At 38.9% G+C, this 10,706-nt stretch overlaps 1 pseudogene; it reads left to right on the top strand.

Moving 5' to 3' along the window:
* Positions 1–1,583: 1,583 nt before the first annotated feature.
* LOC102821097 lies at positions 1,584–1,987 on the top strand (annotated as a pseudogene).
* The last annotated feature ends 8,719 nt before the right edge of the window (positions 1,988–10,706 follow it).

A 10,706-nucleotide genomic window follows, 5' to 3' on the forward strand; every position in this document is an offset into this window, starting at 1 on the left:
TCATTCCAAACATCAATAATTATCAATGTATCTTGATTGCATGATTGATCAATTTTAGATTGAAGAAGTTAGTAGAATTCTTCAATATCATCATCACTTGCTTTAGTGGTTGCTGTGTAAATTTGAATAATAGCTGTATAAACTGGTCTTCCTTGTATCTGTATGGATACTATCCTACACAGCCTTGTACTTCGAGATCGATCTTGCATTGTTCTTTTGGATGATGAATACAACACTGTTTCTCAATTTGTCATTCCAGGCATAATAAACGATATGATTGTCAGATTCAAAATGGCTAGTGCCTGTCTATATTAAAAGTTCCATTGACCGCCAAAAGAGCAAACAGATCCATGTTAGAAGAAGTACAGCCAGATGCTCATTGGAAGACAAAATGGCCAGACTTTGTCTCTCATACTTTGGACATATTATCAGGAGAGACCAATCAGTTCATGGAGGATATCATGTTTGGTAAAGTGGAGGACTGGAAAAAAAGAGGAAGACCCCCAACGAGATGGCTCGACACAGTGGGGGCAGCAAGGGACTCAGGCTTAGCAATGATTGTGAGGTTGACACTGAACTGGGCAGTGTTTCATTCTGTTGTAAAGAGGATCGCTGTAGGTCATTGCCAACTCAGTGGCTCCTAGAAAGTCCATTTCACTAATGTGAAACGCATAAACAAACATCCACTAATGCATAGGATGTTGATGTTTATGCGTTCCATTTCATTTTTGACAACTTTAAATATTTCTATGTTCATACATAGTAAATTCCATGTCCTGATTATTAATGGATATTACAGCTGGTTTTCCTCCTTTTGAGTTGAGCCCCATCAGCAAACAAAGGTTCCAAAAGCTTCACTCCATTTGCATCATCATGGTCAATTCTACTTTAAGGAGGCAGCTTGTACTGTGCAATACCCAGTTGTATTGTGAGTGTCTTCCAACCTGAGGGTCTCATCTTCTGGTACTCAATCTGACAATGGTCTGTTGCTCTTTTTCATGTTTCAGTATTCAGTATTCAATATCCTGGTATTCTCTGACAATGTTCCACTGCTACTTATAAGGTTTTCAGTGACAAAATAATTGAAAGTAATCTCTCTCCTTCTTCTTAGTCTGTCTGAGTCTGGAAGCTCAGCAGAAACCTGTCCACCATGGGCATACCATCCTGGTATTTGAAATACCAATGACACAAATTTCTGCATCACAGCAACATGCAAGCTACCACAGTGTGACAAACTGCCTCATATATGTTCACAAATGTGTCTTTGATGTTCTTCCACTAAAATAGTCTGGCATGCAGCTGTAGTACTGCTTCTGCTTCTGGTCTCTCATGATACTGATGTTCTATAGGTATTACTGGGTAAGTGTTAGCCTCCTCTGGAAATCACATATGGTACACATAGCTTCAAGGAGCCCTGTGTTCATAAATGGTTAAGTACTTGGCTCCTAACTATAGGTTGAAGGTTCAATCTCACTAGCAGATCCACATGAAAAAGACATGGCAGTTTTGTTTCTTAAAGATTACAGTCAACCCCTCTCTCTTCTGCGCTACCTATGGAGGAGGCGGCCATCTCCACTGGCATCATGGCTCCTCTCAGACCCCTGGTGAAGCCCAAGATGGTCAAAAAGAGCACCAAGAAGTTCATCTGGCACCAATCAGATCGTTATGTCAAAATTAAGCGCAACTGGAGCAAGCCCAGAGGCATTGACAACAGGGTGTGGAGATTTAAGGGCCAGATCTTAATGTCCAACATTGGTTTTGGGAGCCACAAGAAGACAAAATACATGCTGCCCAGTGGCTTTTGCAAGTTCCTGGTCCACAACGTTAAAGAGCTGGAGGTACTGCTTATGTGCAACAAATCTTACTGTGCAGAGATTGCTCACAGCATCTCCTCCAAGAACTGCAAAGCTATTGTGGAAAGAGCAGCTCAGCTGGCCTTCAAGTCACCCATCCCAAGGCCAGGCTACGCAGCCAAGAAAATGAATAGACAGCCTGGTTTTGAGTTTTATTTGTGCTAAATAAAACCATAAAATGGAAAAAAAAAAAAGATTATAGTCAAGAACAATCTGGGAGACAGTTCTACTTTGTCTCATGAGGTTGCTATGTGTCAAAAACCACTCAATAGTAACTAACTGCAGCCTCCTACATCCTCAGAGTCCTTTACAAACCACTTCTCTGGATAGCTCCCAGAGTAGTTCTGTCTTACACTATATCCTGCACTTTAACCAACAAATTGCTTCCAACATTTCCACAGATGAAAGGAAGGACAAACCAAGCCTCAGAGAGAAGACTGCTTTTTGTCTAAAAGTTTCCTCTGTCTTTTCAGCCTCCATTTGTGTCTTTCGGGGATGATCAACAGTGAAAACATCCATTTACTTAAGTGTGGGTTGTGGTCTTGTTCTTGGAATCCGACAAGGGGATAACTGTTATTAGTTCCCAGGAAATAATTTCATACTCTTTGCGACCCCATGTGTTACACAGTGGAACCGTTCCACAGAAGTTCTTGATTGTGGTAATAGTAACAGCAGATTACCAGACTTTTTCTTCTATAGTGCCACTGGATAGGTTCAGACCGCTAGTCTTTTTAGGTCAGCAGTTACATGCAAAATGTTTTTACCATAAGAAAATGAGAATACCGAATTTCTGGATTTCCCCAATTTCCAAGTCATGTACTTTTAAATAGCATCATGGTTCAGGTAAGATAACACCAGGTCAGTACAAAATATTTTTTGTTGTCATTTAATGGTGTCTATTTAAATTAGGAGCTCTGGTAGCATAGTGGTTACGAATCGGGCTGCAAACCTTAAGGTCAGCGGTTCGAAACTACCAGCCGCTGTGTGGGAGAAAGATGAGGCTTTCTACTCCCGTCAGGATTTACACCCTCGGAAACCCTGTACAGGGTCGCTATGGGTCGGAACCGACTTGACGGCACTTAACAACAACAACAACATTTAAATTAGGAGTCCTGGTGTGGCGCTGCAGATTAATGTGCTGGACCGCAAGGTCTTGGTATACCATGGACTGCCAAAAAGACAAACAAAGCTCTCTTGACAGAAGTGTAGTTAGAATACTCCTTAGAAGAAAGGATATTGAGACTTCATCTCATGTACTTCAGGAGGGACCAGTCCCTGGAGAAGGACATCATGCATGGTAACGTAGAGGGTCAGCATAAACAGAGTGGCTGTAACAATGGGCTCTAACATAGCAACAGTTGGGAGGATGACCGAGGACCAGGCTCAAGCATAACACTTAAGTGTTTTGCTGTGTTGTACATACATTGTTGTGAGTCAGAATTGACTTGCCAGAAGCTATCAACAACAGCAGCAATAATTTCATTGTGAGCTTAGATTATCAGTTGTTCACAACTTTCCTGCAGTTTTAAGGGTGTAAATTCCTGTATATAGGTGTGTAAGTAATAGTATGTGTGCGCACACACATCTCATACAACTCTTCAGGAGATAGCAATAATGTAGAGCACAGTAATGTTTTATACTTGGAGTTGGGGTTTGGAGGACTTTTCCAGAGACTGTGTTTGTATATACTCTCATGTGCTGAAGACCTTTCTGTCCTTCTTTTAAAAAATGTAATTTCCTGGGCTCTGCTATCAGTGATTCTAATTGACTGACCATAAAGTGGGGCTCAGGAATCTGAATTCTTAGCAAATATTAGCAAATAAGAAGCACAGTAGCTCCATAGATAAGCAATGGAGTGCAAATCACAAGGTTCTATGTTCAAGCCCACCAGCTGGTCCGTGAGAAAAAAATGAGTTTTTCTACTTCCACAAATCGTTAAGGCCTCAGAAACCCTATAGAGTCATTATGTGCCTGAATTGACTTGATGACACTTAAAAACTTATCACCAAATAATTTTGAAACTGGATAGCTAGAAGTTAAGTTTTAGATAAAGCAGTCTTAAAAAACAAAATCAATTTCTGGAGTGCTGAACTATGTACCCAAGTAATCTTATTAAGGAAATCATGTAACTTTTTAATCTGAAGTATCTCTCTTCAGATTACTTCACAGTCAGACATTCTCCACTAATTATGGTTTGACACATGTTTTATATTAGCATAGACTAAAGTGCCTATTCTACTCTTACATAGTTTTTCAATTTTCAAAAATTAATTAACCAATTTTAAAAGTGGTCACCCTCAAACAAACAAAAAGAAAGCATCCTTAGAAAAACGAATACAATGTTATAATTAGATCATTGAATAGTGTTTTGGTTGCCATGCCAACCTCACTTCTCTTTCTCTTAGCCCATACCAAACACCCTGGTGCTAGTTACCCACTTTAGGTTTTTTCGTTGGCATTTTCCCTCTCAAATAATCTATGTGCTGCTGTGTCCCACGTAACAAATTGTCTTCAGTGTACTTCTACTGATGTATCCAGTGCTACTTCTCAGTCTTCTTTTGTGTGAGCAATTCACAGTAACCAAACTGCTGTATGACGTTTTCCTTTAACATTTTGTATACATTCTGACTAGGTGCTTTTCTCTTGCAGTTTTCTACCTGAAGAACAATTCCTTTTGTATCTAAGAGCACCTCCTAAATCAGAGCCATTTAAAGTCTCAATATGTCTAACTATCCCATATTTCACTGTTTGATTCTCTTCTGAGTTCTCACTAGAATTGCTTATGAGTTATTTAATACGTAGCTGATGCTAGCATTTATTATATATAAATATAACTGTAAATAGGAGGGCTTCAAAAAGTTTGTGAAAAATGGAATTAAGATATGATGCATTTATTCTATATACTTTTTGAAACCCCCTTATATTTTATATTCTAAGTAAACATATTCTCTTCTTATAAATATTCTATGTGTAGATGCATTTGAGGACAGAGCCATGCCAAACCCTTTATCTCCTTTTCTTATTCATTTTTGTAGGTCCAGCACCATGTGTACAGTAGATCAATGTTAACTTTGTATTGAATAAATGAATGTATGATTATAATGGCTATGTTGTTGTTGTTGTTGTTAAATGCCGTCAGGTTGGTTTCAACTCAGAACAACCCTATGCAGTGTTTCTGAGTGACTGGTGGGATTGAACTGCCAACCTTGTAGTTAGCAGTCCAGTGCTTATCTTAAATAAATATGGTTTCTCTTAAATTTAATACTTAGATAGTATAACTTCCTCTGTGGAAAAATAACATATTTTCTTGGATGAGAAATGAATGGTAATCATTCCTGAAATCAACAGAATTGTCAGTGTCTTCACAGCCTAGTTGGAGATTTATAAAGGAACTATTTGTTTCAACAGCAAATGTTTTCCACTTGAGATGTGTTAGCAGATCCTAAGGCATAAACATACACATTGGAGCATGAAACAAGTTCTGTCTGCAGTTTGTGTGTTACAATTGTGGGAGTTGTTATGGCACATGACACTTTCGCTTAACAAAAGCTGTTAACTTTGCTTGGATTCTCTGCAAACTTTGGGTATCTATGCAATCCATTTCTAGTCATATCGGGCTATTGAATACAGTTTGAGAAAGTACTATACCTGAGTCACCTACTTTAACTTATATTCTACCTGATCCAGGGACTTTACAAATGTATTGGAATATAACAATTTGCTTCCCAAATAACTATGATTGACAATCATGGACTATAGCCATTGCAGAGACTGCTACATAAACTGGAGTTCTATTCACAAGAGTTTTTCAAATGTGGTTCAAAGAATAGTTATGGTGTGGTACCATGCTCTGGTAGTGTAGTGGTTACGAATCGGGCTGCGGGCCGCAAGGTCAGCAGTTCGAAACTACCAGCTGTTCCGCGGGAGAGAGATGAGGCTTTCTGCTCCCGTAAAGATTTACAGCCTTGGAAACCCGGTACAGGGTCGCTATGAGTCGGAACCGACACCAAGGCACACTACCACCACCACCACCACCACCACAACAACAACAACCATGACCACTGCTGTGACTAAGAAAATGTTTCCTTTCAGTAGAACACAGTGCCCTATAGTTGGCGCTATTCTGTGGAAGGATTTCTACTTGCTACAAAAGGCAACAGAGTAGAATGTTGGAATTATTCTTTCAATGGCCTTAGGGCATTTCAAGAGTCATTTTGAAAATAAAATATGTTACACACCAGGGTATATTTTAAATGGTTAATGTGAGTGTGTCCCAAAACATTGAAAAATAAGATAGAGAATTTAGTATTTGTGAAAAACAGAAAGAAAATCTTTCTAAAGCAGATAAAAGAGAACAGATGAGTCAAATATCAGTTTTGACTAAATTGAAATAATTTTGAAGGTAAAAACAATAATAAATTCAAGTGTACAGTACTTGCAGATGGTATTTGCATTTGTTACATAAAAATACTATTGAAGTCCTTAAGAAAGGTATTAAATCCAAGATACTTATTTGTATGTAAAAACTTGAATCTGGTCTCTCAATAAGAAAGAAAAATTCAAAAGGTCATTTTTTTTTTTCTTGATAAATAAAAGGAATTTTGCTAGGTTACATAAACAGTGTGAAGCAAACCTATTGATCTAGATTTGTTCACACACTAGATTGTGAACTATTTATCTTTGCTGAAGAAAAAAGAAAACAGTATATTTAAAAACAACAAAAAAAGAAAACTTAAAAAAATAACCAATTAATTCAATGTGGGAGAAAGATGAGGTTTTCTGCTCTCAAAAAGAAACCCCGTACAGAATCACTGAGTCTAAACAACTGACAACATTTAAAACAACAATCAGTTAAACAAACCATTAAGTTAAATCAACATAAACATTTTAATACTGTATTGCTTAATTTAAAAACTGCATAAGTGTAAACATTAATAAAATGGGTGTGTTTATAATTGATTACATTAAAGGGAAAACATAATAATTTTTAAATCCCAAAAAGGTTTATTGTTTGATCCATCATGATTGCCAGTTTTATCTCCTTTTTCCCCAGAGTTAATGTAAAACAGCATGGACTCTCATACTGTTAAATTCTGTATCCAAAAAGCATAAGCCTTTCTTTTTTTAAGGTACAATAAATAAACTTAGATAGTCATGTGACACCATAGACAGCATGGCTAGTTGTTTAAGTTAAAACTTTTTTTCTTTGAAAATTCTGTACAATTATCTGCAAAAAAAATTAAGTAAATAAACCAACAAAGGACAGACCAGTCCCTGGAGAAAGATATCATGTTTGGTAAGGTGGAGGGTCAGAGAAAAACAGAAAGACCCCCAGTGAGATGGATTGGCCAAGTGGCAGCAGCAAAGAGCAACAATTGTGAGGCTGACCCAGTGCTGGGCAGTGTTTTGTTCTGTTGTGCATAGGGTCGCTATGAGTTGGTACTGACTCAATGGCACCTAACAACAACAACAACAACAAGAAGTAGGCCTAATTACAAAGTAGAGGTGGCAGAGAAAGGATTATCCAATCTCAAGACCTAAGAGAAAAAATTATGAAAAATAGTGAGCAGATGCTCAAGTGTCTGTGAGATGTTATCAAAGATATAACTTAGATGTAACTGGACTTTCAAAAGTACCGGAGAAAGTCATTGGGTCAGAAAAGTCACTGGAAAAGTAATGAGAGAATGCTCCCCAAATTTGGTGGCAGACATAAATTTTACAGATTCAAACTAGAGACTACAATGTAGTAGAGTGGCTTTTGAAAAGTGTTAAATTCATAATAAAAATCATGTTGTTAATGTGCAATTCAAAATTTCCTTAAACAATGATGGCAGCAGAAAGACATGTTTAGAAAATAGATGATAGAGAATGTGCCACCAGCTTTTCTAAACTACTAGGGAAACTAAAAAATACTACTGAAGTTCATACTTTCATGGTCTCATTCCAAGCAAAGTGTGTCTCTGCAGTCACTGGATGAATGCAGACAAGTTCTCTCTGATACACATTTGTCTAAGCCTCCTGTTTTTGTGGTTGTTGTTGAGTTGGTTTCAACTCATAGAAACCCTGTATAGGGTTATAAAGGAGCAGATGGGAGATTGGAACTATGGACCTTGTGGTTAGTTGTTCAGTGTTTGTCCTACAGCACCACACCAAGACTCCATGAAACCATTGTTGTTGTTGTTAAGTGCCATCGAGTCGATTCCAACCTATAGCAACCTGTATAGGGTTTCCAAGGAGCAGCTGGTAAGTTTGAACCGCTGACCTTGCAGTTCAAATGGCTTTGCAGTCTGGTGCATTAACCCACAGTGCCACACCAGGACTTTGTTATGGTGCTTTAAAAACTGAATGCAGACTTTTTTTTTAATGTATTATTGTAAATTACGTGATAGTTTACGTGGGAGAACATTAGTTTTACATTCATCCTATCGTATATTGTTTCATTGCCATGGTTACAATCCCTTCCATACATCATCAACCAACCAAAGGGTATAATCTGCAAACCTGCCCCCACCCCCACCCCCCACTTCTGGTCATTAGCACACAGCCCCTTTCCCTCTCTGGGTCTAGAGTCCCCAGCCACTCTATCTCTCCACATCATCTCTGCCTCCATCTCTGGTATCACTGTTTTTCTAGGTAGGGTCCTGCACTCTGCTTTTCTCCCTTGGTGGTTCCAGGGACCACTGCTCCTGGACTGCAAAGTCAATTACTCCCCTCCTTTTGCTAAAAAACATCTACTTTTACATTTTCAACCCTCACAGTCTGTCCTGATAACAATTATCCACTATTGTACCACAAGAGACCTATCCCCATCTCCTTTCATCAGCCCCACCTAGACAGATTGGATACTACTCAGTAGAGACTCTACCTTCCTCCATGCCCTCTGGATCTAGGCTCCCTCTTGAAAGCTTGTAAGCCAGTCACTTCTTGCCTTTGTAGTTCCCCAATTTTGGGTAGCCTATATCCAAGTTGCCCATCCCTGTCTACTCTGTGTGTCAAGGGGGTGGGAATGATTCTTGCTGTAAAGATTTGTTCCATCTTTTGAGCTATTGCTTTCATAGGTGTAGGTCAAGTTCATCAAATTGTAACAGATCTCTCTTTTGTTCCTCTTCTTTCTTCTTCTAGTTGAGCTCTGATAATCTAGTCACTGAAGCCAGGTCAAGTGGGTATTATCTGAAAGTGTGGGTGTTCTTATGCATATGCCCTCTCTTCTTATCAGCTGGACGCTTCACTCTCCACTCTAGTCCTCTGTAGCTATGTCACTGACTCTGGGCTCAAGAGTTCCCAGGTCTTACCAACACTGCTGGCCAACCAGGTATCCACCTAGGTACACAGGAGTCTATTGAATGTGGTAGGGCTTAGCTCACAGCTTCATTGCTGCTTTTCCCTCACTTCCCCTTACTGGTGACCAATGTGGTCACCAATCAGAGTGTATGTCAGCTCGTGTATTCCCACTGAGTCTTAGTCTTGGGAGGGGTTTGCCATGAGGGGACCCGGCCACTTGCCTTGATGTCTCCTGGGCGAGCAACTTGCTTGTTCTTGTATTAATCAATTGGACTGCCTATATTGTTTTATATTTTTCTTGTCAGTCTTTCTTTCAAGAAGTGTCTTCTGTTCTTCTAGCCTCTCCAGGCTTGTCTGCTTGTCCTTTCCAGTGGAAATTTCCCACCTCAGAAGATTCTGGATGGGGTTCAGGATTCCACCTATAGTCTTATGTAATGCATAGGCTCAGCAGGAAGCCTCCTTCACTGGGCACATTTTAGCCCCATTTTAGGTATTCCAATCAGTTAGAGGCAGAAGACTTACAAGCTTTCTATGGTGATATTTCTGGCTATTCCTTTCTCTCCCCCTCAAGTGTCTATTTTATAATGGTATGCCAGAAAAACCAAGATTCAAAGGACAACCAAACATCTTAACATTATTTCCCCCATTTTGCCCATTCCAACCATGTCTCAATCCCTGTACCCCAGAACCCTGTTGTTCCAAGGTTGTGCATACATCACTATTTACCTCTGTCCTACTTAGCCCAAATGAATACTTTTTATGCCATGGAAAATAAACACTTTTGAAAGGAGGATTAATATTAAAGTGTTTCACAAAAATAGTGGCCATCTTACCAAACCACTGTAGTTTTGCAAAAAGTTATGAGAATGTTGCCTCACGTAAAACAACAGCTTTAATTGCATCAAGTGTTTTAAAGAAGGTTGTGAAGACCTTAAGATGAGCCAGGATAGCAAAAACTTGCAAACCTCTACAAATGAAGAAACTGTTGCTGAATTCCATAAACTGGTGGAAGTAGATTGTAGAACTACTAGTTTATATGAAGGAGAGCGAGGCATCAGGATTGAAGAAGACTCATTAACAGTCTTCAATATGTTGATGGTACAACCTTGCCAGCTGAAAGTTAAAAGGACTTAAAATCTTTAACTATTGAAGTTCAAAGACTAGAGCTTTCAGTATGGGTTGCACCTCAATGTAAAGAAAACAAAAATCCTTACAACATCATGATAAAGGGGAAAAAGTTTGAAGTTGACCAAGACTTCATTTTGCTTGTATCCAACTTGAACACTCATGGAAGTAATAATCAAGAAATCAAATGACATATTGTATCAGGCAAATCTGCTGCACAAGAACTCTCTACTGTTTTCAAGAGAAAGGTGTCAGTTTGATGATTAAGAAGGGTCTGAACTAAGCCATGGTACTCTCAATAGCCTCATATGTATATGAAAATTGGACAATAAATAAGGAAGACCATAAATGCATTTGAGCTATGGACTTCCAGAAGAATAAACAAATCTATGTTGGAAAAAAGTATAGCCTGAAAGCCCCTTAGAAGCCAGAATGGTGAGACTGTCT

Source organism: Chrysochloris asiatica, unplaced genomic scaffold (genome assembly GCF_000296735.1).
Source record: "Chrysochloris asiatica unplaced genomic scaffold, ChrAsi1.0 scaffold00020, whole genome shotgun sequence".
Lineage (NCBI taxonomy): Eukaryota > Metazoa > Chordata > Mammalia > Afrosoricida > Chrysochloridae > Chrysochloris > Chrysochloris asiatica.